Genomic DNA, 27303 nt, shown 5'->3' on the forward strand with positions numbered 1-27303 from the left:
GGTTGGTGACGGGGTGTGGGTTACAGTCCACAAGAGAAAGTGGCTGGAACCCAGGTGGACTGGACCGTACGAAGTGAAGGAGGTTACTTCACACTCAGTCCAGGTCAAAGGTAAATCAGGCACACCTTGGCACCGCCTTACACATTGCACCCCAGCCCCAATTCCTTCTAGAACACTGACTGAAGTCAGAGCTGATTTGAGCGGCCTAAATTCGATTCCAAATGAAGACACTCCTTCCTCAGGTGATGCGGCATCAAACTCCGCCTCCCCTGAGAAGGGAACCTCGCCCAGTTAGAGGGAAATTTCTCCCTCTCTGGGTGAGGCTGGGGATATCTGGTCCCTTATTTGTGATATTCCTACTGATATTTGGAGTAACCCTAGGACTTTCACATGGTTAATTGAACAACTTTTTCACCCTGCCACATCACATACACCAACCCCTACACATGTCCCTAACTCCTTTCCTGATATCACTCCCTCCAATCACTCCCGTCCCAAACGTAGCACTACACTTACAGACCCACCATGCAAACCAGACAAGGTTAGGAGCACCACCTTATGTATACCCACGATTGCAACCGCCACCTTTCTGCTATAGTTTTCACGTCTAATAGATGTGAAGAGGGGGATTTGTTATATAAATATTCATACACATAGCTCATATAAACAAAGACATTCCGTCGTAAGAACACATACACCCAGCCATAAGACTGACCCCCTCTTCCTTATATAAACACACATCTCATCTCCCTCTAACTGGCCGGTCCCAAGAGCAAAGAACTTTTGCTGTGCACCAATGGGGCCCGCTCTGGCTAGAGCAAGGCCCGCCTCCAACCCTCCGACCAGTCAAGAAGACCGAAACGACAAGACTCCACCTACTTTATTCTATGTATAAAAATGTATGTAACCATTGTATAGGCCTCTTTTTCACCTGGCTCCTTGCCGAGTTATGTGAACTAGGTCCGTGCACGTAAAACTGCGGGACAAGATATCTCTGACTCATTAAAACTGTCTTTTGTTACAACTGAAATCCACTCTGTCCAGCGTCCGTGATTTGGTCTCAACTCTCCAGTATTTGAACACTAACAAATTGGTAGCAGAGTTTGGTTGTTCTTGAATTCGATCTATTATAAGTTAGTGTGAGAGGACGAGACTGATCACGGCTAAAAAAATCAGACGGAAGAGTGACTTCCCCAGCCATTCATCTTGCCTCAGGAAATCTGATCGGAGCGCTCTATATAAAGGTGAGCAGAGCCCGTTATATCGAAATCTGCATATTGTATTATAGCCTAAACCAAATTTTGATCAGAAAGTACTGGGCGTGAGTATGAATCGGTGCCCAGATTTTTTACATAAGAACCTAAGACATTGATCGGGGAGATCTTGTTTTGCTCGTTTTTATTTTTTATTTGTATTTTTATTTTTTATCAATTGGCCTATTATTAGAAGTGTAGTATGCATGTAAAAGATCCTATTAAATTAGTGCTTACTGTTTAATTGGTTGTGGCTTAGAAGTGTAGTATGCACGTAAAAGTTCCTATTGAATAAGTTCTAAACTGTTTAATTGGTTGTGTTTAGAGATTTAGTTAATTAATAGATCGACTGAATCTGCATGTAAAAGATCCTATTGAATAAGTTGTAAACTGTTTAATTGGTTATGTTAGAGGTGTAGTCGAATAGATATAGGATATGTAAGTTTGGCCTTCCACAAGACAGAGATCGGGAATGATGTGGCTATTGCACATCAAACAATAAACATAATATGAACCAGAGTTGACATTCCATGATTTGGAGATGGGGGAAATTAAATTGAAAGAAACGTTTGTCGCGGAGTAGGTTGGGATACGTAACTGGGCTATTAGGCACACAAAGCCACCTTAGTATCGAATGGCCATGCAATTTTGATTGACAGCAGCCGGGCTGGAATACTGATTTTCGGTTTTTTTTCATTCCTGTTGATATTGCCTAAAGTTTAAAATTATTCTGACAATTGCTATAGAATCGCTGGAATTTACTGATATAAGTTCATAAAGGAACTTTCTGAATTGTTTCTAGAAAGTATTTAAATAAGCCGCCGAGCTTAGTACAGACTTTGTTTGACAGACGCTAAAAGCTACACACTGATTTTTGGGTTTTTCTATTCTATCCATATTTCCTAAAGATATAGAATTATTCTGACAATTGCTATAGAATCGCTCGAATTTACTGATATAAGTTCATAAAGGAATTTGCTGAATTGTTTACAGAAAGTATTTAAATAATTCACTGAACAACTCTTAGTTGTCTAGAAATTCTATCTATATTTCCTAAAGAGCTAGAATTACTCTGAAAATTGTTATAGAACCGCATATATTCACTGATATATTGTTCCAAAAGGAAATCGCCGAATCATTTTTAGAAAATACCTAAACGAATCGCTGAACAAATTCAAATAAAATACCAGAGAAACAGACACGTGGCGGGCGTCACATACTGATAACCCCCTTTGTATGCGAGGGTGGGGGTAGAAGAGATAAGCCATTGCCAGTACAGCAGTATATCTAAGCATACAACGATAGAAATAAACACCACATAGTAAGGATTGAATATACCTAAATAACGCATTATACACATTATCAGACGAACTAGATAAAATGTCTGCAGCTACCACGCCCAAACTAAAATTCAATGAATATTTAGATCAGAGTATGATTGATAGAGCGGGAGGTAAAGAACAGTATGGGAAAGTGGAGAAAGTGTGGAAAGGATTACGGATAAGATGGACACAAGCAGGTTATTTTAGCGGAGGACCCCCTACAGGGGGGAAACTCCAAGATATGCAGACAGAATTAGAGGACGCAGTAGAGCATGCAAAAGCGAGTGAGGCGGAGAGAAACAAGATACACAGGTTCAAAAAAGTAGGTACAAGAGAGAGAGAGAGAGCGGAGGGGGAGCTCAAGATAGGTACATGGGCCATACAGGAGAGTAGGAGGGTGCTACCCAAAAACACACCAGACATGATGTGCGTGGCTATTGTGGCGTCGGGGGATGTTAAAGCTCCGCCTGAGAACTTGCCCACGGCTCCCCCTGTGGCCGTTTCTCCCTCACTATATCCACAATTGACAATGGAGGCAGTTCAGCCCCAGCCATACTCAAAGGGACAAAATCACCGGAGCCCGTCACACAACCCATTCCTGCCCAGGGCACCTCCCACAATACAGGCTCCAGTTCTGAGAATAGACCAAGGGGAGTTAAAAGGGGAAATTACCCTGGGGATAACGGCTGGCCATATGGTATGTGAACAGTTCGAAACTGGGATTCCAGGAGCAGGAGACCTCCCCCAGGAACGGAGGCCGCAATGCTCCTCTGTGAACTCTCTCACCTCTGAAACCAGAGGACACCTACAAACAAGATTAGATTCAAACCACTTCTATCAGACGGATAGGGAGGACTGTCATCAGAACATGGATATCGAAAACGAAGAAGAAATTGACATGGTGCTCACCCCAGCTCCGATGGGAGCTCCAAACGTGACTAAGATGCAGGAGCTGCTGAAATCATCAATAGCTCGAGCTAAGGAACTCAGGGAGCTAATAGCTAACCAAGATAACAACAGAGAGGGAGCCTACCGTGTGGAAGGCATAATGAGAGGAACAGTAACCAAAGTTACCGAATCAATGGGGTCCGAAACACTCCGTCGGTCCTCCAGAATTGCTGATAGAAGAGAGCGAGAGCAGGAGATGGCAGGACAGTACCCCCTGCGACCGACACCAGGTGATGCACACACTGTGGAGTACCAGCCCTGGAAAATGACTGATTTAACAACACAACACTGATGGGACAGATGCCTAGCCTACATGGAGGAGCTTCAGCGTGGCTACTTCAACTGCAGACACTTACGTCAGGCCTGCAACTCTGCCTAGGAGACATGAAAGCACTTCTAGCAAGAGCCACCGACCACGGAACCATGGAGGCCCTCATGACAGCAGCTGACCTTGGATGGCGGGCCCCAACACTGCCCATAGACCACTACCGTACCAGATTATGGGAAGTTCTACGGAGAGCATACCCTACAGAAAGAAACCATGCCACCTTATCCTCCTTTACAATCAACCCAGGTGAGCAACCTGCAGCATACCTGGACAGGGCTAAGACCACATGGAGATCGGTCCACGAAGAACCATTCGATCACACTGATACCACACTCAGCATGTGGAAGGAAATGGTGGTCAACGGGTGTCCCGGAGATGTTAAAACCAAACTCAGAGGAACGGTAGGGTTGATTGCACTTCCTCTGACCCAATTCAACACTCATGTGCACCACCATGTGACCCAGCACAACAAGGAAAGAGGGGGTGCTGAGAGCCAGGTGCAGTCCCTCCAGGTACAACTCCTGAAACTCCAATTGAAGGAAGCACAACAAGGAGAAAAACCTAAGAAACAGATGGTGGCGGAAGAAACGAAGGAGACAGGCACCAAAACAGACATCTCTCAAATAGTGGCCCAGACTATCTCCCAGATGATTCAACAGCAGGCCGGTCCTCAACCAGCCAACCCGGGGCCTTGGTATCCCCCGCAACCACAATTTGCATACCAGCCGCAATGGATACCAGGCCATCCAAAAAGAGGGGTTTGTTTCAACTGTAGAACTCCAGGGCACTACTCACGAGAGTGTCCATACCCACTCACACCACAACAACGCCAGTGGAACTCTACGAGAGGTCCATATGGGAAGGAAAGGGGTGGAAATAGACCTCAACAGTACGAACATCAGCAACCAGGACCCACACCCATGCATCAGCAACCCGCATACAACCAACCGCAGTTCCAGGGAATGACTGGGAAAACCATCCCCTGGCCATAAAAATGCCCACCACCCACGGCAGAAGAAGGAAACAGCAACTCCCAGACGGTTCACATGTCACCCTTCAATCAGCCATTAACCCTCAACCAGCATCGGCCAAATTAGCTGAAATCATCGGATTGACGCAGGTCCTCATCAGAGGAAAAGGAAAGACTGAATATCTATACAGACTCAGCCCATGCCCATGAAGCAGGCCACACTGATGGACCCGGAACTTTTATGAGAAACACATGGCCCCACACACGAAGGCAAACTAAAGACCCTCCAAAAAGGCCTCGCACATCTGGTGGCACCCTCACATAAAAAATATGACTGACTTATTTTATGACGATGATTTATTTTGTGACGAATGCAATGGTTGTGACAGACACAACCCAAAGACACCATATCAAACACCAATGGGCTCATACGTAATACCTAATGCATGTTTTCAGGATATTAGTATAGACTACACCGACATGGGCCCCGAAAATTTATCTAAAGGCAAACTCTATCTCCTAGTCATAGTAGATAGGTTCTCCAAATGGGTAGAGGCAATAATAACAAAAGGGGAGGATGCTAGGTCAGTCTTTAAGTGGCTACAAACCAAACTAATACCCAGGTATGGCATCCCAAGACAAATCAAATTTGACAAATGGCTCACATTTAACAAACACCTGAGACAGGTGGAAGAAAGATTTGGCATAACCCACAGATTTGGATCTAAGTACAGGCCCCAATCCCAAAATCTGGTGGAACGTCAAACCAAAAGCAAAAGCTAAGATAGCTAAAGTATGTGCCTCATGGGATACTGACTGGTAGAGTCATGCATGGTCCACCAAGGGAGGGAGGTCATATGCCCGCCCTTGATGTACAACAAATTGTAATGTCTAATTATGTGAAAAAACTGACGGTTCTCTCTGCAGCACTCTCTACCCAGGTTCACAAGGTCCAGGAGGGGGAGCTGCCGGGGGACACGCCACTACTGAAGGTAAAGGTTGGTGACGGGGTGTGGGTTACAGTCCACAAGAGAAAGTGGCTGGAACCCAGGTGGACTGGACCGTACGAAGTGAAGGAGGTTACTTCACACTCAGTCCAGGTCAAAGGTAAATCAGGCACACCTTGGCACCGCCTTACACATTGCACCCCAGCCCCAATTCCTTCTAGAACACTGACTGAAGTCAGAGCTGATTTGAGCGGCCTAAATTCGATTCCAAATGAAGACACTCCTTCCTCAGGTGATGCGGCATCAAACTCCGCCTCCCCTGAGAAGGGAACCTCGCCCAGTTAGAGGGAAATTTCTCCCTCTCTGGGTGAGGCTGGGGATATCTGGTCCCTTATTTGTGATATTCCTACTGATATTTGGAGTAACCCTAGGACTTTCACATGGTTAATTGAACAACTTTTTCACCCTGCCACATCACATACACCAACCCCTACACATGTCCCTAACTCCTTTCCTGATATCACTCCCGTCCCAAACGTAGCACTACACTTACAGACCCACCATGCAAACCAGACAAGGCTTTCCCCTCTGCATAGTTGGTGATACAGAAGGCTATGAATTTGTATTCTAGCTCTGCCTGCACTCTGACCTGTCATCTGAATGACATACCTATTACCAATGAATTGTATTCCTAAATGGCTTGAATAAATTATCATTTTCCGGACAAGAAATAGACAGGCAGAGGCTTCAAGAACAATACTTGCTCCTGGTGGGGCTTGAACTCATAACCTTGTCATCTAATTGCTTTATACTGCTGTATAAGTACAACACGCTAACATATTGCACCACAGGATCCATCAACAACACTCACTGATCACCATATTTTGCAGAAACTGGGCTGTAAGATATTCGTACCAAGTCAAAAATACTATTGAGGCACCTGGCTAGCTCAGTCGGTAGAGCATGAGACTCTTAATCTCAGGGTCGTGGGTTCGAGCCCCACGTTAGGTGATTATTTTCTCTGCCGAAGCACCAACTCACTTCGCAAACAACCATCCGCTTGGAATTTCGGGCAGGCTTGCCTCCCTGCATAGTTGGTGATTCAGAAGGCTATGAATTTGTATTCTATCTCTGCCTGCACTCTGACCTGTCATCTGAATGACATAACTATTACCAATGAATTGTACTCCTAAATGGCTTGAATAAATTATCATTTTCCGGACAAGAAATAGACAGGCAAGAAGAATACTTGCTCCTGGTGGGGCTTGAACTCATAACCTTGTCATCTAATTGCTTTATACTGCTGTATAAGTACAACACGCTAACAGATTGCACCACAGGATCCATCAACAACACTCACTGATCACCATATTTTGCAGAAACTGGGATGTACGATATTCAAACCAAGTCAAGATCACCATTGAGGTACCTGGCTAGCTCAGTCGGTAGAGCACGAGACTCTTAATCTCAGGGTCGTGAGCCCCACGTTAGGTGATTATTTTCTCTGCCGAAGCACCAATTCACTTCGCAAACAACCATCCGCTTGGAATTTCGAGCAGGCTTGCCACCCTGCATAGTTGGTGATACAGAAGGCTATGAATTTGTACTCTAGCTCTGCCTGCACTCTGACCTGTCATCTGAATGACATACCTATTACCTATGAATTGTACTCCTAAATGGCTTGAATAAATTATTATTTTCCGGACAAGAAATAGACAGGCAAGAAGAATACTTGCTCCTGGTGGGGCTTGAACTCATAACCTTGTCATCTAATTGCTTTATACTGCTGTATAAGTACAACACGCTAACATATTGCACCACAGGATCCATCAACAACACTCACTGATCACCATATTTTGCAGAAACTGTGAAGTACGATTTTCAAACCAAGTCAAGATCACCATTGAGGTACCTGGCTAGCTCAGTCGGTAGAGCATGAGACTCTTAATCTCAGGGTCGTGGGTTCGAGCCCCACGTTAGGTGATTATTTTCTCTGCCGAAGCACCAACTCACTTCGCAAACAACCATCCGCTTGGAATTTCGAGCAGGCTTGCCTCCCTGCATAGTTGGTGATACAGAAGGCTATGAATTTGTATTCTATCTCTGCCTGCACTCTGACCTGTCATCTGAATGACATAACTATTACCAATGAATTGTACTCCTAAATGGCTTGAATAAATTATCATTTTCCGGACAAGAAATAGACAGGCAAGAAGAATACTTGCTCCTGGTGGGGCTTGAACTCATAACCTTGTCATCTAATTGCTTTATACTGCTGTATAAGTACAACACGCTAACAGATTGCACCACAGGATCCATCAACAACACTCACTGATCACCATATTTTGCAGAAACTGGGATGTACGATATTCAAACCAAGTCAAGATCACCATTGCGGTACCTGGCTAGCTCAGTCGGTAGAGCATGAGACTCTTAATCTCAGGGTCGTGGGTTCGAGCCCCACGTTGGGTGATTATTTTCTCTGCCGAAGCACCAACTCACTCCGCAAACAACCATCCGCTTGGAATTTCGAGCAGGCTTGCCACCCTGCATAGTTGGTGATACAGAAGGCTATGAATTTGTATTCTAGCTCTGCCTGCACTCTGACCTGTCATCTCAATGACATACCTATTACCAATGAATTGTACTCCTAAATGGCTTGAATAAATTATCATTTTCCGGACAAGAAATAGACAGGCAGAGGCTTCAAGAACAATACTTGCTCCTGGCGGGGCTTGAACTCATAACCTTGTCATCTAATTGCTGTATACTGCTGTATAAGTACAACACGCTAACAGATTGCACCACAGGATCCATCAACAACACTCACTGATCACCATATTTTGCAGAAACTGTGAAGTACGATTTTCAAACCAAGTCAAGATCACCATTGAGGTACCTGGCTAGCTCAGTCGGTAGAGCATGAGACTCTTAATCTCAGGGTCGTGGGTTCGAGCCCCACGTTGGGTAATAATTTTCTCTGCCGAAGCACCAACTCACTTCGCAAACAACCATCCGCTTGGAATTTCGACAGGCTTGCCACCCTGCATAGTTGGTGATACAGAAGGCTATGAATTTGTATTCTATCTCTGCCTGCACTCTGACCTGTCATCTCAATGACATACCTATTACCAATGAATTGTACTCCTAAATGGCTTGAATAAATTATCATTTTCCGGACAAGAAATAGACAGGAAGAGGCTTCAAGAACAATACTTGCTCCTGGTGGGGCTTGAACTCATAACCTTGTCATCTAATTGCTGTATACTGCTGTATAAGTACAACACGCTAACAGATTGCACCACAGGATCCATCAACAACACTCACTGATCACCATATTTTGCAGAAACTGGGCTGTACGATATTCGTACCAAGTCAAAAATACTATTCAGGTACCTGGCTAGCTCAGTCGGTAGAGCATGAGACTCTTAATCTCAGGGTTGTGGGTTCGAGCCCCACGTTAGGTGATTATTTTCTCTGCCGAAGCACCAACTCACTTCGCAAACAACCATCCGCTTGGAATTTCGAGCAGGCTTGCCACTCTGCATAGTTGGTGATACAGAAGGCTATGAATTTGTATTCTATCTCTGCCTGCACTCTGACCTGTCATCTCAATGACATACCTATTACCAATGAATTGTACTCCTAAATGGCTTGAATAAATTATCATTTTCCGGACAAGAAATAGACAGGAAGAGGCTTCAAGAACAATACTTGCTCCTGGTGGGGCTTGAACTCATAACCTTGTCATCTAATTGCTGTATACTGCTGTATAAGTACAACACGCTAACAGATTGCACCACAGGATCCATCAACAACACTCACTGATCACCATATTTTGCAGAAACTGGGCTGTACGATATTCGTACCAAGTCAAAAATACTATTCAGGTACCTGGCTAGCTCAGTCGGTAGAGCATGAGACTCTTAATCTCAGGGTCGTGGGTTCGAGCCCCACGTTAGGTGATTATTTTCTCTGCCGAAGCACCAACTCACTTCGCAAACAACCATCCGCTTGGAATTTCGAGCAGGCTTGCCACTCTGCATAGTTGGTGATACAGAAGGCTATGAATTTGTATTCTATCTCTGCCTGCACTCTGACCTGTCATCTCAATGACATACCTATTACCAATGAATTGTACTCCTAAATGGCTTGAATAAATTATCATTTTCCGGACAAGAAATAGACAGGAAGAGGCTTCAAGAACAATACTTGCTCCTGGTGGGGCTTGAACTCATAACCTTGTCATCTAATTGCTGTATACTGCTGTATAAGTACAACACGCTAACAGATTGCACCACAGGATCCATCAACAACACTCACTGATCACCATATTTTGCAGAAACTGGGCTGTACGATATTCGTACCAAGTCAAAAATACTATTCAGGTACCTGGCTAGCTCAGTCGGTAGAGCATGAGACTCTTAATCTCAGAGTCGTGGGTTCGAGTCCCACGTTGGGTAATAATTTTCTCTGCCGAAGCACCGACTCACTTCGCAAACAACCATCCGCTTGGAATTTCGACAGGCTTGCCACCCTGCATAGTTGGTGATACAGAAGGCTATGAATTTGTATTCTATCTCTGCCTGCACTCTGACCTGTCATCTCAATGACATACCTATTACCAATGAATTGTACTCCTAAATGGCTTGAATAAATTATCATTTTCCGGACAAGAAATAGACAGGAAGAGGCTTCAAGAACAATACTTGCTCCTGGTGGGGCTTGAACTCATAACCTTGTCATCTAATTGCTGTATACTGCTGTATAAGTACAACACGCTAACAGATTGCACCACAGGATCCATCAACAACACTCACTGATCACCATATTTTGCAGAAACTGGGCTGTACGATATTCATACCAAGTCAAAAATACTATTCAGGTACCTGGCTAGCTCAGTCGGTAGAGCATGAGACTCTTAATCTCAGGGTCGTGGGTTCGAGCCCCACGTTAGGTGATTATTTTCTCTGCCGAAGCACCAACTCACTTCGCAAACAACCATCCGCTTGGAATTTCGAGCAACTGCATAGTTGGTGATACAGAAGGCTATGAATTTGTATTCTAGCTCTGCCTGCACTCTGACCTGTCATCTGAATGACATACCTATTACCAATGAATTGTACTCCTAAATGGCTTGAATAAATTATCATTTTCCGGACAAGAAATAGACAGGCAGAGGCTTCAAGAACAATACTTGCTCCTGGTGGGGCTTGAACTCATAACCTTGTCATCTAATTGCTGTATACTGCTGTATAAGTACAACACGCTAACAGATTGCACCACAGGATCCATCAACAACACTCACTGATCACCATATTTTGCAGAAACTGGGATGTACGATATTCAAACCAAGTCAAGATCACCATTGTGGTACCTGGCTAGCTCAGTCGGTAGAGCATGAGACTCTTAATCTCAGGGTCGTGGGTTCGAGCCCCACGTTGGGTGATTATTTTCTCTGCCGAAGCACCAACTCACTCCGCAAACAACCATCCGCTTGGAATTTCGAGCAGGCTTGCCACCCTGCATAGTTGGTGATACAGAAGGCTATGAATTTGTATTCTAGCTCTGCCTGCACTCTGACCTGTCATCTGAATGACATACCTATTACCAATGAATTGTACTCCTAAATGGCTTGAATAAATTATCATTTTCCGGACAAGAAATAGACAGGCAGAGGCTTCAAGAACAATACTTGCTCCTGGCGGGGCTTGAACTCATAACCTTGTCATCTAATTGCTGTATACTGCTGTATAAGTACAACACGCTAACAGATTGCACCACAGGATCCATCAACAACACCCACTGATCACCATATTTTGCAGAAACTGGGATGTACGATATTCAAACCAAGTCAAGATCACCATTGAGGTACCTGGCTAGCTCAGTCGGTAGAGCATGAGACTCTGAATGACATACCTATTACCTATGAATTGTACTCCTAAATGGCTTGAATAAATTATTATTTTCCGGACAAGAAATAGACAGGCAAGAAGAATACTTGCTCCTGGTGGGGCTTGAACTCATAACCTTGTCATCTAATTGCTTTATACTGCTGTATAAGTACAACACGCTAACATATTGCACCACAGGATCCATCAACAACACTCACTGATCACCATATTTTGCAGAAACTGTGAAGTACGATTTTCAAACCAAGTCAAGATCACCATTGAGGTACCTGGCTAGCTCAGTCGGTAGAGCATGAGACTCTTAATCTCAGGGTCGTGGGTTCGAGCCCCACGTTGGGTAATAATTTTCTCTGCCGAAGCACCAACTCACTTCGCAAACAACCATCCGCTTGGAATTTCGACAGGCTTGCCACCCTGCATAGTTGGTGATACAGAAGGCTATGAATTTGTATTCTATCTCTGCCTGCACTCTGACCTGTCATCTCAATGACATACCTATTACCAATGAATTGTACTCCTAAATGGCTTGAATAAATTATCATTTTCCGGACAAGAAATAGACAGGAAGAGGCTTCAAGAACAATACTTGCTCCTGGTGGGGCTTGAACTCATAACCTTGTCATCTAATTGCTGTATACTGCTGTATAAGTACAACACGCTAACAGATTGCACCACAGGATCCATCAACAACACTCACTGATCACCATATTTTGCAGAAACTGGGCTGTACGATATTTGTACCAAGTCAAAAATACTATTCAGGTACCTGGCTAGCTCAGTCAGTAGAGCATGAGACTCTTAATCTCAGGGTCGTGGGTTCGAGCCCCACGTTAGGTGATTATTTTCTCTGCCGAAGCACCAACTCACTCCGCAAACAACCATCCGCTTGGAATTTCGAGCAGGCTTGCCACCCTGCATAGTTGGTGATACAGAAGGCTATGAATTTGTATTCTAGCTCTGCCTGCACTCTGACCTGTCATCTGAATGACATACCTATTACCAATGAATTGTACTCCTAAATGGCTTGAATAAATTATCATTTTCCGGACAAGAAATAGACAGGCAGAGGCTTCAAGAACAATACTTGCTCCTGGCGGGGCTTGAACTCATAACCTTGTCATCTAATTGCTGTATACTGCTGTATAAGTACAACACGCTAACAGATTGCACCACAGGATCCATCAACAACACTCACTGATCACCATATTTTGCAGAAACTGGGATGTACGATATTCAAACCAAGTCAAGATCACCATTGAGGTACCTGGCTAGCTCAGTCGGTAGAGCATGAGACTCTTAATCTCAGGGTCGTGGGTTCGAGCCCCACGTTGGGTGATTATTTTCTCTGCCGAAGCACCAACTCACTTCGCAAACAACCATCCGCTTGGAATTTCGAGCAGGCTTGCCACCCTGCATAGTTGGTGATACAGAAGGCTATGAATTTGTACTCTAGCTCTGCCTGCACTCTGACCTGTCATCTGAATGACATACCTATTACCTATGAATTGTACTCCTAAATGGCTTGAATAAATTATTATTTTCCGGACAAGAAATAGACAGGCAAGAAGAATACTTGCTCCTGGTGGGGCTTGAACTCATAACCTTGTCATCTAATTGCTTTATACTGCTGTATAAGTACAACACGCTAACATATTGCACCACAGGATCCATCAACAACACTCACTGATCACCATATTTTGCAGAAACTGTGAAGTACGATTTTCAAACCAAGTCAAGATCACCATTGAGGTACCTGGCTAGCTCATTCGGTAGAGCATGAGACTCTTAATCTCAGGGTCGTGGGTTCGAGCCCCACGTTGGGTAATAATTTTCTCTGCCGAAGCACCAACTCACTTCGCAAACAACCATCCGCTTGGAATTTCGACAGGCTTGCCACCCTGCATAGTTGGTGATACAGAAGGCTATGAATTTGTATTCTATCTCTGCCTGCACTCTGACCTGTCATCTCAATGACATACCTATTACCAATGAATTGTACTCCTAAATGGCTTGAATAAATTATCATTTTCCGGACAAGAAATAGACAGGCAGAGGCTTCAAGAACAATACTTGCTCCTGGCGGGGCTTGAACTCATAACCTTGTCATCTAATTGCTGTATACTGCTGTATAAGTACAACACGCTAACAGATTGCACCACAGGATCCATCAACAACACTCTCACTGATCACCATATTTTGCAGAAACTGGGATGTACGATATTCAAACCAAGTCAAGATCACCATTGAGGTACCTGGCTAGCTCAGTCGGTAGAGCATGAGACTCTTAATCTCAGGGTCGTGGGTTCGAGCCCCACGTTGGGTGATTATTTTCTCTGCCGAAGCACCAACTCACTTCGCAAACAACCATCCGCTTGGAATTTCGAGCAGGCTTGCCACCCTGCATAGTTGGTGATACAGAAGGCTATGAATTTGTACTCTAGCTCTGCCTGCACTCTGACCTGTCATCTGAATGACATACCTATTACCTATGAATTGTACTCCTAAATGGCTTGAATAAATTATTATTTTCCGGACAAGAAATAGACAGGCAAGAAGAATACTTGCTCCTGGTGGGGCTTGAACTCATAACCTTGTCATCTAATTGCTTTATACTGCTGTATAAGTACAACACGCTAACATATTGCACCACAGGATCCATCAACAACACTCACTGATCACCATATTTTGCAGAAACTGTGAAGTACGATTTTCAAACCAAGTCAAGATCACCATTGAGGTACCTGGCTAGCTCAGTCGGTAGAGCATGAGACTCTTAATCTCAGGGTCGTGGGTTCGAGCCCCACGTTGGGTAATAATTTTCTCTGCCGAAGCACCAACTCACTTCGCAAACAACCATCCGCTTGGAATTTCGACAGGCTTGCCACCCTGCATAGTTGGTGATACAGAAGGCTATGAATTTGTATTCTATCTCTGCCTGCACTCTGACCTGTCATCTCAATGAAATACCTATTACCAATGAATTGTACTCCTAAATGGCTTGAATAAATTATCATTTTCCGGACAAGAAATAGACAGGAAGAGGCTTCAAGAACAATACTTGCTCCTGGTGGGGCTTGAACTCATAACCTTGTCATCTAATTGCTGTATACTGCTGTATATGTACAACACGCTAACAGATTGCACCACAGGATCCATCAACAACACTCTCACTGATCACCATATTTTGCAGAAACTGGGATGTACGATATTCAAACCAAGTCAAGATCACCATTGAGGTACCTGGCTAGCTCAGTCGGTAGAGCATGAGACTCTTAATCTCAGGGTCGTGGGTTCGAGCCCCACGTTGGGTGATTATTTTCTCTGCCGAAGCACCAACTCACTTCGCAAACAACCATCCGCTTGGAATTTCGAGCAGGCTTGCCACCCTGCATAGTTGGTGATACAGAAGGCTATGAATTTGTACTCTAGCTCTGCCTGCACTCTGACCTGTCATCTGAATGACATACCTATTACCTATGAATTGTACTCCTAAATGGCTTGAATAAATTATTATTTTCCGGACAAGAAATAGACAGGCAAGAAGAATACTTGCTCCTGGTGGGGCTTGAACTCATAACCTTGTCATCGAATTGCTTTATACTGCTGTATAAGTACAACACGCTAACATATTGCACCACAGGATCCATCAACAACACTCACTGATCACCATATTTTGCAGAAACTGTGAAGTACGATTTTCAAACCAAGTCAAGATCACCATTGAGGTACCTGGCTAGCTCAGTCGGTAGAGCATGAGACTCTTAATCTCAGGGTCGTGGGTTCGAGCCCCACGTTGGGTAATAATTTTCTCTGCCGAAGCACCAACTCACTTCGCAAACAACCATCCGCTTGGAATTTCGACAGGCTTGCCACCCTGCATAGTTGGTGATACAGAAGGCTATGAATTTGTATTCTATCTCTGCCTGCACTCTGACCTGTCATCTCAATGACATACCTATTACCAATGAATTGTACTCCTAAATGGCTTGAATAAATTATCATTTTCCGGACAAGAAATAGACAGGAAGAGGCTTCAAGAACAATACTTGCTCCTGGTGGGGCTTGAACTCATAACCTTGTCATCTAATTGCTGTATACTGCTGTATAAGTACAACACGCTAACAGATTGCACCACAGGATCCATCAACAACACTCACTGATCACCATATTTTGCAGAAACTGGGCTGTACGATATTCGTACCAAGTCAAAAATACTATTCAGGTACCTGGCTAGCTCAGTCGGTAGAGCATGAGACTCTTAATCTCAGGGTCGTGGGTTCGAGCCCCACGTTAGGTGATTATTTTCTCTGCCGAAGCACCAACTCACTTCGCAAACAACCATCCGCTTGGAATTTCGAGCAGGCTTGCCACTCTGCATAGTTGGTGATACAGAAGGCTATGAATTTGTATTCTAGCTCTGCCTGCACTCTGACCTGTCATCTCAATGACCTGTCATCTGAATGACATACATACATACCAATGAATTGTACTCCTAAATGGCTTGAATAAATTATCATTTTCCGGACAAGAAATAGACAGGCAAGAAGAATACTTGCTCCTGGTGGGGCTTGAACTCATAACCTTGTCATCTAATTGCTTTATACTGCTGTATAAGTACAACACGCTAACATATTGCACCACAGGATCCATCAACAACACTCACTGATCACCATATTTTGCAGAAACTGTGAAGTACGATTTTCAAACCAAGTCAAGATCACCATTGAGGTACCTGGCTAGCTCAGTCGGTTGAGCATGAGACTCTTAATCTCAGGGTCGTGGGTTCGAGCCCCACGTTGGGTAATAATTTTCTCTGCCGAAGCACCAACTCACTTCGCAAACAACCATCCGCTTGGAATTTCGACAGGCTTGCCACCCTGCATAGTTGGTGATACAGAAGGCTATGAATTTGTATTCTATCTCTGCCTGCACTCTGACCTGTCATCTCAATGACATACCTATTACCAATGAATTGTACTCCTAAATGGCTTGAATAAATTATCATTTTCCGGACAAGAAATAGACAGGAAGAGGCTTCAAGAAGAATACTTGCTCCTGGTGGGCCTTGAACTCATAACCTTGTCATCTAATTGCTGTATTTTTATTTTATTTTTTATTTTATTTTTTATTTCACCTTTATTTAACCAGGTAGGCTAGTTGAGAACAAGTTCTCATTTGCAACTGCGACCTGGCCAAGATAAGGCATAGCAGTGTGAACAGACAACACAGAGTTACACATGGAGTAAACAATTAACAAGTCAATAACACAGTAGAAAAAGGGGAGTCTATATATACATTGTGTGCAAAAGGCATGAGAAGGTAGGCAAATAATTACAATTATGCAGATTAACACTGGAGTGATAAATGATCAGATGGTTATGTAAAGGTAGAGATATTGGTGTGCAAAAGAGCAGAAAAATAAATAAATAAAAACAGTATGGGGATGAGGTAGGTGAAAATGGGTGGGCTATTTACCAATAGACTATGTACAGCTGCAGCGATCGGTTAGCTGCTCAGATAGCAGATGTTTGAAGTTGGTGAGGGAGATAAAAGTCTCCAACTTCAGCGATTTTTGCAATTCGTTCCAATCACAGGCAGCAGAGAACTGGAACGAAAGGCGGCCAAATGAGGTGTTGGCTTTAGGGATGATCAGTGAGATACACCTGCTGGAGCGCGTGCTACGGATGGGTGTTGCCATCGTAACCAGTGAACTGAGATAAGGCGGAGCTTTACCTAGCATGGACTTGTAGATGACCTGGAGCCAGTGGGTCTGGCGACGAATATGTAGCGAGGGCCAGCCGACTAGAGCATACAAGTCGCAGTGGTGGGTGGTATAAGGTGCTTTAGTGACAAAACGGATGGCACTGTGATAAACTGCATCCAGTTTGCTGAGTAGAGTGTTGGAAGCAATTTTGTAGATGACATCGCCGAAGTCGAGGATCGGTAGGATAGTCAGTTTTACTAGGGTAAGTTTGGCGGCGTGAGTGAAGGAGGCTTTGTTGCGGAATAGAAAGCCGACTCTTGATTTGATTTTCGATTGGAGATGTTTGATATGGGTCTGGAAGGAGAGTTTAGAGTCTAGCCAGACACCTAGGTACTTATAGATGTCCACATATTCAAGGTCGGAACCATCCAGGGTGGTGATGCTGGTCAGGCGTGCGGGTGCAGGCAGCGAACGGTTGAAAAGCATGCATTTGGTTTTACTAGCGGTTAAGAGCAGTTGGAGGCCACGGAAGGAGTGCTGTATGGCATTGAAGCTCGTTTGGAGGTTAGATAGCACAGTGTCCAGGTATACTGCTGTATAAGTACAACACGCTAACAGATTGCACCACAGGATCCATCAACAACACTCACTGATCACCATATTTTGCAGAAACTGGGCTGTACGATATTCGTACCAAGTCAAAAATACTATTCAGGTACCTGGCTAGCTCAGTCGGTAGAGCATGAGACTCTTAATCTCAGGGTCGTGGGTTCGAGCCCCACGTTAGGTGATTATTTTCTCTGCCGAAGCACCAACTCACTTCGCAAACAACCATCCGCTTGGAATTTCGAGCAGGCTTGCCACTCTGCATAGTTGGTGATACAGAAGGCTATGAATTTGTATTCTAGCTCTGCCTGCACTCTGACCTGTCATCTGAATGACATACCTATTACCGATGAATTGTACTCCTAAATGGCTTGAATAAATTATCATTTTCCGGACAAGAAATAGACAGGAAGAGGCTTCAAGAACAATACTTGCTCCTGGTGGGGCTTGAACTCATAACCTTGTCATCTAATTGCTGTATACTGCTGTATAAGTACAACACGCTAACAGATTGCACCACAGGATCCATCAACAACACTCACTGATCACCATATTTTGCAGAAACTGGGCTGTACGATATTCATACCAAGTCAAAAATACTATTCAGGTACCTGGCTAGCTCAGTCGGTAGAGCATGAGACTCTTAATCTCAGGGTCGCGGGTTCGAGCCCCACGTTAGGTGATTATTTTCTCTGCCGAAGCACCAACTCACTTCGCAAACAACCATCCGCTTGGAATTTCGAACAGGCTTGCCACTCTGCATGGTTGGTGATACAGAAGGCTATGAATTTGTATTCTAGCTCTGCCGGCACTCTGACCTGTCATCTCAATGACATACCTATTACCAATGAATTGTACTCCTAAATGGCTTGAATAAATTATCATTTTCCGGACAAGAAATAGACAGGCAGAGGCTTCAAGAACAATACTTGCTCCTGGCGGGGCTTGAACTCATAACCTTGTCATCTAATTGCTTTATACTGCTGTATAAGTACAACACGCTAACAGATTGCACCACAGGATCCATCAACAACACTCACTGATCACCATATTTTGCAGAAACTGGGCTGTACGATATTCGTATCAAGTCAAAAATACTATTCAGGTACCTGGCTAGCTCAGTCGGTAGAGCATGAGACTCTTAGTCGCGGGTTCGAGCCCCACGTTAGGTGATTATTTTCTCTGCCGAAGCACCAACTCACTTCGCAAACAACCATCCGCTTGGAATTTCGAACAGGCTTGCCACTCTGCATGGTTGGTGATACAGAAGGCTATGAATTTGTATTCTAGCTCTGCCTGCACTCTGACCTGTCATCTGAATGACATACCTATTACCAATGAATTGTACTCCTAAATGGCTTGAATAAATTATCATTTTCCGGACAAGAAATAGACAGGCAGAGGCTTCAAGAACAATACTTGCTCCTGGCGGGGCTTGAACTCATAACCTTGTCATCTAATTGCTGTATACTGCTGTATAAGTACAACACGCTAACAGATTGCACCACAGGATCCATCAACAACACTCACTGATCACCATATTTTGCAGAAACTGGGATGTACGATTTTCAAACCAAGTCAAGATCACCATTGAGGTACCTGGCTAGCTCTGTCGGTAGAGCATGAGACTCTTAATCTCAGGGTCGTGGGTTCGAGCCCCACGTTAGGTGCTTATTTTCTCTGCCGAAGCACCAACTCACTTCGCAAACAACCATCCGCATGGAATTTCGAACAGGCTTGCCACTGCATGGTTGGTGATACAGAAGGCTATGAATTTGTATTCTATCTCTGCCGGCACTCTGACCTGTCATCTGAATGACATACCTATTACCAATGAATTGTACTCCTAAATGGCTTGAATAAATTATCATTTTCCGGACAAGAAATAGACAGGCAGAGGCTTCAAGAAGAATACTTGCTCCTGGTGGGGCTTGAACTCATAACCTTGTCATCTAATTGCTGTATACTGCTGTATAAGTACAACACGCTAACAGATTGCACCACAGGATCCATCAACAACACTCACTGATCACCATATTTTGCAGAAACTGGGCTGTACGATATTCGTACCAAGTCAAAAATACTATTCAGGTACCTGGCTAGCTCAGTCGGTAGAGCATGAGACTCTTAATCTCAGGGTCGCGGGTTTGAGCCCCACGTTAGGTGATTATTTTCTCTGCCAAAGCACCAACTCACTTCACAAACAACCATCCGCTTGGAATTTCGAACAGGCTTGCCACTGCATGGTTGGTGATACAGAAGGCTATGAATTTGTATTCTATCTCTGCCGGCACTCTGACCTGTCATCTGAATGACATACCTATTACCAATGAATTGTACTCCTAAATGGCTTGAATAAATTATCATTTTCCGGACAAGAAATAGACAGGAAGAGGCTTCAAGAACAATACTTGCTCCTGGTGGGCCTTGAACTCATAACCTTGTCATCTAATTGCTTTATACTGCTGTATAAGTACAACACGCTAACAGATTGCACCACAGGATCCATCAACAACACTCACTGATCACCATATTTTGCAGAAACTGGGCTGTACGATATTCGTACCAAGTCAAAAATACTATTCAGGTACCTGGCTAGCTCAGTCGGTAGAGCATGAGACTCTTAGTCGCGGGTTCGAGCCCCACGTTAGGTGATTATTTTCTCTGCCGAAGCACCAACTCACTTCGCAAACAACCATCCGCTTGGAATTTCGAACAGGCTTGCCACTCTGCATGGTTGGTGATACAGAAGGCTATGAATTTGTATTCTATCTCTGCCTGCACTCTGACCTGTCATCTGAATGACATACCTATTACCAATGAATTGTACTCCTAAATGGCTTGAATAAATTATCATTTTCCGGACAAGAAATAGACAGGCAGAGGCTTGCCACCCTGCATAGTTGGTGATACAGAAGGCTATGAATTTGTATTCTATCTCTGCCTGCACTCTGACCTGTCATCTGAATGACATACCTATTACCAATGAATTGTACTCGTAAATGGCTTGAATAAATTATCATTTTCCGGACAAGAAATAGACAGGCAGAGGCTTCAAGAAGAATACTTGCTCCTGGTGGGGCTTGAACTCATAACCTTGTCATCTAATTGCTGTATACTGCTGTATAAGTACAACACGCTAACAGATTGCACCACAGGATCCCATCAGCAACACTCACTGATCACCATATTTTGCAGAAACTGGGCTGTACGATATTCGTACCAAGTCAAAAATACTATTCAGGTACCTGGCTAGCTCAGTCGGTAGAGCATGAGACTCTTAGTCGCGGGTTCGAGCCCCACGTTAGGTGATTATTTTCTCTGCCGAAGCACCAACTCACTTCGCAAACAACCATCCACTTGGAATTTCGAACAGGCTTGCCACTCTGCATGGTTGGTGATACAGAAGGCTATGAATTTGTATTCTAGCTCTGCCGGCACTCTGACCTGTCATCTGAATGACATACCTATTACCAATGAATTGTACTCCTAAATGGCTTGAATAAATTATCATTTTCCGGACAAGAAATAGACAGGCAAGAAGAATACTTGCTCCTGGTGGGGCTTGAACTCATAACCTTGTCATCTAATTGCTTTATACTGCTGTATAAGTACAACACGCTAACAGATTGCACCACAGGATCCATCAACAACACGCACTGATCACCATATTTTGCAGAAACTGGGATGTACGATATTCAAACCAAGTCAGGATCACCATTGAGGTACCTGGCAAGCTCAGTCGGTAGAGCATGAGACTCTTAATCTCAGGGTCGTGGGTTCCAGCCCCACGTTGGGTGATTATTTTCTCTGCCGAAGCACCAACTCACTTCGCAAACAACCATCCGCTTGGAATTTCGAGCAGGCTTGCCACCCTGCATGGTTGGTGATACAGAAGGCTATGAATTTGTATTCTATCTCTGCCTGCACTCTGACCTGTCATCTGAACGACATACCTATTACCAATGAATTGTACTCCTAAATGGCTTGAATAAATTATCATTTTCCGGACAAGAAATAGACAGGCAGAGGCTTGCCACCCTGCATAGTTGGTGATACAGAAGGCTATGAATTTGTATTCTATCTCTGCCTGCACTCTGACCTGTCATCTGAATGACATACCTATTACCAATGAATTGTACTCCTAAATGGCTTGAATAAATTATCATTTTCCGGACAAGAAATAGACAGGCAGAGGCTTCAAGAACAATACTTGCTCCTCGTGGGGCTTGAACTCATAACCTTGTCATCTAATTGCTGTATACTGCTGTATAAGTACAACACGCTAACAGATTGCACCACAGGATCCATCAACAACACTCACTGATCACCATATTTTGCAGAAACTGGGATGTACGATTTTCAAACCAAGTCAAAATCACCATTGAGGTACCTGGCTAGCTCAGTCGGTAGAGCATGAGACTCTTAATCTCAGGGTCGTGGGATCGAGCCCCACGTTGGGTAATTATTTTCTCTGCCGAAGCACCAACTCACTTCGCAAACAACCATCCGCTTGGAATTTCGAACAGGCTTGCCACTGCATGGTTGGTGATACAGAAGGCTATGAATTTGTATTCTATCTCTGCCTGCACTCTGACCTGTCATCTCAATGACATACCTATTACCAATGAATTGTACTCCTAAATGGCTTGAATAAATTATCATTTTCCGGACAAGAAATAGACAGGAAGAGGCTTCAAGAACAATACTTGCTCCTGGTGGGGCTTGAACTCATAACCTTGTCATCTAATTGCTGTATACTACTGTATAAGTACAACACGCTAACAGATTGCACCACAGGATCCATCAACAACACTCACTGATCACCATATTTTGCAGAAACTGGGCTGTACGATATTCGTACCAAGTCAAAAATACTATTGAGGCACCTGGCTAGCTCAGTCGGTAGAGCATGAGACTCTTGGTCGTGGGTTCGAGCCCCACGTTAGGTGATTATTTTCTCTGCCGAAGCACCAACTCACTTCGCAAACAACCATCCACTTGGAATTTCGAGCAGGCTTGCCACTCTGCATAGTTGGTGATACAGAAGGCTATGAATTTGTATTCTAGCTCTGCCTGCACTCTGACCTGTCATCTGAATGACATACCTATTACCAATGAATTGTACTCCTAAATGGCTTGAATAAATTATCATTTTCCGGACAAGAAATAGACAGGCAAGAAGAATACTTGCTCCTGGTGGGGCTTGAACTCATAACCTTATCATCTAATTGCTGTATACTGCTGTATAAGTACAACACGCTAACAGATTGCACCACAGGATCCATCAACAACACTCACTGATCACCATATTTTGCAGAAACTGGGATGTACGAAATTCAAACCAAGTCAAGATCACCATTGAGGTACCTGGCTAGCTCAGTCGGTAGAGCATGAGACTCTTAATCTCAGGGTCGTGAGCCCCACGTTGGGTGATTATTTTCTCTGCCGAAGCACCAACTCACTTCGCAAACAACCATCCGCTTGGAATTTCGAGCAGGCTTGCCACCCTGCATAGTTGGTGATACAGAAGGCTATGAATTTGTATTCTATCTCTGCCTGCACTCTGACCTGTCATCTCAATGACATACCTATTACCAATGAATTGTACTCCTAAATGGCTTGAATAAATTATCATTTTCCGGACAAGAAATAGACAGGCAGAGGCTTGCCACCCTGCATAGTTGGTGATACAGAAGGCTATGAATTTGTATTCTATCTCTACCTGCACTCTGACCTGTCATCTCAATGACATACCTATTACCAATGAATTGTACTCCTAAATGGCTTTAATAAATTATCATTTTCCGGACAAGAAATAGACAGGAAGAGGCTTCAAGAACAATACTTGCTCCTGGTGGGGCTTGAACTCATAACCTTGTCATCTAATTGCTGTATACTACTGTATAAGTACAACACGCTAACAGATTGCACCACAGGATCCATCAACAACACTCACTGATCACCATATTTTGCAGAAACTGGGATGTACGATATTCATACCAAGTCAAAAATACTATTCAGGTACCTGGCTAGCTCAGTCGGTAGAGCATGAGACTCTTAATCTCAGGGTCGTGGGTTCGAGCCCCACGTTAGGTGATTATTTTCTCTGCCGAAGCACCAACTCACTTCGCAAACAACCATCCGCTTGGAATTTCGACAGGCTTGCCACCCTGCATAGTTGGTGATACAGAAGGCTATGAATTTGTATTCTATCTCTACCTGCACTCTGACCTGTCATCTCAATGACATACCTATTACCAATGAATTGTACTCCTAAATGGCTTGAATAAATTATCATTTTCCGGACAAGAAATAGACAGGCAAGAAGAATACTTGCTCCTGGTGGGGCTTGAACTCATAACCTTGTCATCTAATTGCTTTATACTGCTGTATAAGTACAACACGCTAACAGATTGCACCACAGGATCCATCAACAACACTCACTGATCACCATATTTTGCAGAAACTGGGATGTACGATATTCAAACCAAGTCAGGATCACCATTGAGGTACCTGGCTAGCTCAGTCGGTAGAGCATGAGAATCTTATTCTCAGGGTCGTGGGTTCGAGCCCCACGTTGGGTAATTATTTTCTCTGCCGAAGCACCAACTCACTTTGCAAACAACCATCCGCTTGAAATTTCGACAGGCTTGCCACCCTGCATAGTTGGTGATACAGAAGGCTATGAATTTGTATTCTATCTCTGCCTGCACTCTGACCTGTCATCTCAATGACATACCTATTACCAATGAATTGTACTCCTAAATGGCTTGAATAAATTATCATTTTCCGGACAAGAAATAGACAGGAAGAGGCTTCAAGAACAATACTTGCTCCTGGTGGGGCTTGAACTCATAACCTTGTCATCTAATTGCTGTATACTGCTGTATAAGTACAACACGCTAACAGATTGCACCACAGGATCCATCAACAACACTCACTGATCACCATATTTTGCAGAAACTGGGCTGTACGATATTCGTACCAAGTCAAAAATACTATTCAGGTACCTGGCTAGCTCAGTCGGTAGAGCATGAGACTCTTAATCTCAAGGTTGTGGGTTCGAGCCCCACGTTAGGTGATTATTTTCTCTGCCGAAGCACCAACTAACTTCGCAAACAACCATCCGCTTGGAATTTCGAACAGGCTTGCCACTGCATGGTTGGTGATACAGAAGGCTATGAATTTGTATTCTAGCTCTGCCGGCACTCTGACCTGTCATCTCAATGACATACCTATTACCAATGAATTGTACTCCTAAATGGCTTGAATAAATTATCATTTTCCGGACAAGAAATAGACAGGAAGAGGCTTCAAGAACAATACTTGCTCCTGGTGGGGCTTGAACTCATAACCTTGTCATCTAATTGCTGTATACTGCTGTATAAGTACAACACGCTAACAGATTGCACCACAGGATCCATCAACAACACTCACTGATCACCATATTTTGCAGAAACTGGGATGTACGATATTCAAACCAAGTCAAAAATACTATTCAGGTACCTGGCTAGCTCAGTCGGTAGAGCATGAGACTCTTAATCTCAGGGTTGTGGGTTCGAGCCCCACGTTAGGTGATTATTTTCTCTGCCGAAGCACCAACTCACTTCGCAAACAACCATCCGCTTGGAATTTCGACAGGCTTGCCACCCTGCATAGTTGGTGATACAGAAGGCTATGAATTTGTATTCTATCTCTGCCTGCACTCTGACCTGTCATCTCAATGACATACCTATTACCAATGAATTGTACTCCTAAATGGCTTGAATAAATTATCATTTTCCGGACAAGAAATAGACAGGAAGAGGCTTCAAGAACAATACTTGCTCCTGGTGGGGCTTGAACTCATAACCTTGTCATCTAATTGCTGTATACTGCTGTATAAGTACAACACGCTAACAGATTGCACCACAGGATCCATCAACAACACTCACTGATCACCATATTTTGCAGAAACTGGGATGTACGATATTCAAACCAAGTCAAGATCAGCATTGAGGTACCTGGCTAGCTCAGTCGGTAGAGCATGAGAATCTTACTCTCAGGGTCGTGAACCCCACGTTAGGTGATTATTTTCTCTGCCGAAGCACCAACTCACTTCGCAAACAACCATCCGCTTGGAATTTCGACAGGCTTGCCACCCTGCATAGTTGGTGATACAGAAGGCTATGAATTTGTATTCTATCTCTGCCTGCACTCTGACCTGTCATCTGAATGACATACCTATTACCAATGAATTGTACTCCTAAATGGCTTGAACAAATTATCATTTTCCGGACAAGAAATAGACAGGCAAGAAGAATACTTGCTCCTGGTGGGGCTTGAACTCATAACCTTTTCATCTAATTGCTTTATACTGCTGTATAAGTACAACACGCTAACAGATTGCACCACAGGATCCATCAACAACACTCACTGATCACCATATTTTGCAGAAACTGGGATGTACGATATTCAAACCAACTCAAGATCACCATTGAGGTACCTGTCTAGCTCAGTCGGTAGAGCATGAGAATCTTAATCTCAGGGTCGTGAGCCCCACGTTAGGTGATTATTTTCTCTGCCGAAGCACCAACTCACTTCGCAAACAACCATCCGCTTGGAATTTCGAGCAGGCTTGCCACCCTGCATAGTTGGTGATACAGAAGGCTATGAATTTGTATTCTAGCTCTGCCTGCACTCTGACCTGTCATCTGAATGACATACCTATTACCAATGAATTGTACTCCTAAATGGCTTGAATAAATTATCATTTTCCGGACAAGAAATAGAAAGGCAGAGGCTTCAAGAACAATACTTGCTCCTCGTGGGGCTTGAACTCATAACCTTGTCATCTAATTGCTGTATACTGCTGTATAAGTACAACACGCTAACAGATTGCACCACAGGATCCATCAACAACACTCACTGATCACCATATTTTGCAGAAACTGGGATGTACGATTTTCAAACCAAGTCAAGATCACCATTGAGGTACCTGGCTATCTCAGTCGGTAGCGCATGAGACTCTTAATCTCAGGGTCGTGGGTTCGAGCCCCATGTTGGGTAATTATTTTCTCTGCCGAAGCACCAACTCACTTCGCAAACAACCATCCGCTTGGAATTTCGACAGGCTTGCCACCCTGCATAGTTGGTGATACAGAAGGCTATGAATTTGTATTCTATCTCTGCCTGCACTCTGACCTGTCATCTCAATGACATACCTATTACCAATGAATTGTACTCCTAAATGGCTTGAATAAATTATCATTTTCCGGACAAGAAATAGACAGGAAGAGGCTTCAAGAACAATACTTGCTCCTGGTGGGGC

The 27303-nt window shown here is 43.9% G+C and overlaps 12 non-coding genes across 12 annotated transcripts; all 12 read left to right on the plus strand.

The window, feature by feature from the left end:
• Positions 1 to 6706: 6706 nt before the first annotated feature.
• trnak-cuu (transfer RNA lysine (anticodon CUU)) lies at positions 6707 to 6779 on the plus strand. Its single transcript has one exon. It is a non-coding gene; the product is annotated as a tRNA-Lys (tRNA).
• An 899-nt stretch (positions 6780 to 7678) lies between these two features.
• Positions 7679 to 7751, plus strand: trnak-cuu (transfer RNA lysine (anticodon CUU)). The gene has a single exon. It is a non-coding gene; the product is annotated as a tRNA-Lys (tRNA).
• Positions 7752 to 8665: 914 nt separating this feature from the next.
• On the plus strand, positions 8666 to 8738 carry trnak-cuu (transfer RNA lysine (anticodon CUU)). Its single transcript has one exon. It is a non-coding gene; the product is annotated as a tRNA-Lys (tRNA).
• A 922-nt stretch (positions 8739 to 9660) lies between these two features.
• On the plus strand, positions 9661 to 9733 carry trnak-cuu (transfer RNA lysine (anticodon CUU)). Its single transcript has one exon. It is a non-coding gene; the product is annotated as a tRNA-Lys (tRNA).
• A 922-nt stretch (positions 9734 to 10655) lies between these two features.
• Positions 10656 to 10728, plus strand: trnak-cuu (transfer RNA lysine (anticodon CUU)). The gene has a single exon. It is a non-coding gene; the product is annotated as a tRNA-Lys (tRNA).
• A 1219-nt stretch (positions 10729 to 11947) lies between these two features.
• trnak-cuu (transfer RNA lysine (anticodon CUU)) lies at positions 11948 to 12020 on the plus strand. The gene has a single exon. It is a non-coding gene; the product is annotated as a tRNA-Lys (tRNA).
• A 2399-nt stretch (positions 12021 to 14419) lies between these two features.
• Positions 14420 to 14492, plus strand: trnak-cuu (transfer RNA lysine (anticodon CUU)). The gene has a single exon. It is a non-coding gene; the product is annotated as a tRNA-Lys (tRNA).
• Positions 14493 to 15407: 915 nt separating this feature from the next.
• Positions 15408 to 15480, plus strand: trnak-cuu (transfer RNA lysine (anticodon CUU)). The gene has a single exon. It is a non-coding gene; the product is annotated as a tRNA-Lys (tRNA).
• Positions 15481 to 15904: 424 nt separating this feature from the next.
• On the plus strand, positions 15905 to 15977 carry trnak-cuu (transfer RNA lysine (anticodon CUU)). Its single transcript has one exon. It is a non-coding gene; the product is annotated as a tRNA-Lys (tRNA).
• A 2124-nt stretch (positions 15978 to 18101) lies between these two features.
• On the plus strand, positions 18102 to 18174 carry trnak-cuu (transfer RNA lysine (anticodon CUU)). The gene has a single exon. It is a non-coding gene; the product is annotated as a tRNA-Lys (tRNA).
• A 5842-nt stretch (positions 18175 to 24016) lies between these two features.
• Positions 24017 to 24089, plus strand: trnak-cuu (transfer RNA lysine (anticodon CUU)). Its single transcript has one exon. It is a non-coding gene; the product is annotated as a tRNA-Lys (tRNA).
• A 912-nt stretch (positions 24090 to 25001) lies between these two features.
• On the plus strand, positions 25002 to 25074 carry trnak-cuu (transfer RNA lysine (anticodon CUU)). The gene has a single exon. It is a non-coding gene; the product is annotated as a tRNA-Lys (tRNA).
• Positions 25075 to 27303: the final 2229 nt, after the last annotated feature.

The sequence above is a fragment of the Oncorhynchus mykiss genome, chromosome 3 (genome assembly GCF_057628025.1).
Source record: "Oncorhynchus mykiss isolate SJ-2025 chromosome 3, ASM5762802v1, whole genome shotgun sequence".
In the NCBI taxonomy this organism is placed as follows: domain Eukaryota; kingdom Metazoa; phylum Chordata; class Actinopteri; order Salmoniformes; family Salmonidae; genus Oncorhynchus; species Oncorhynchus mykiss.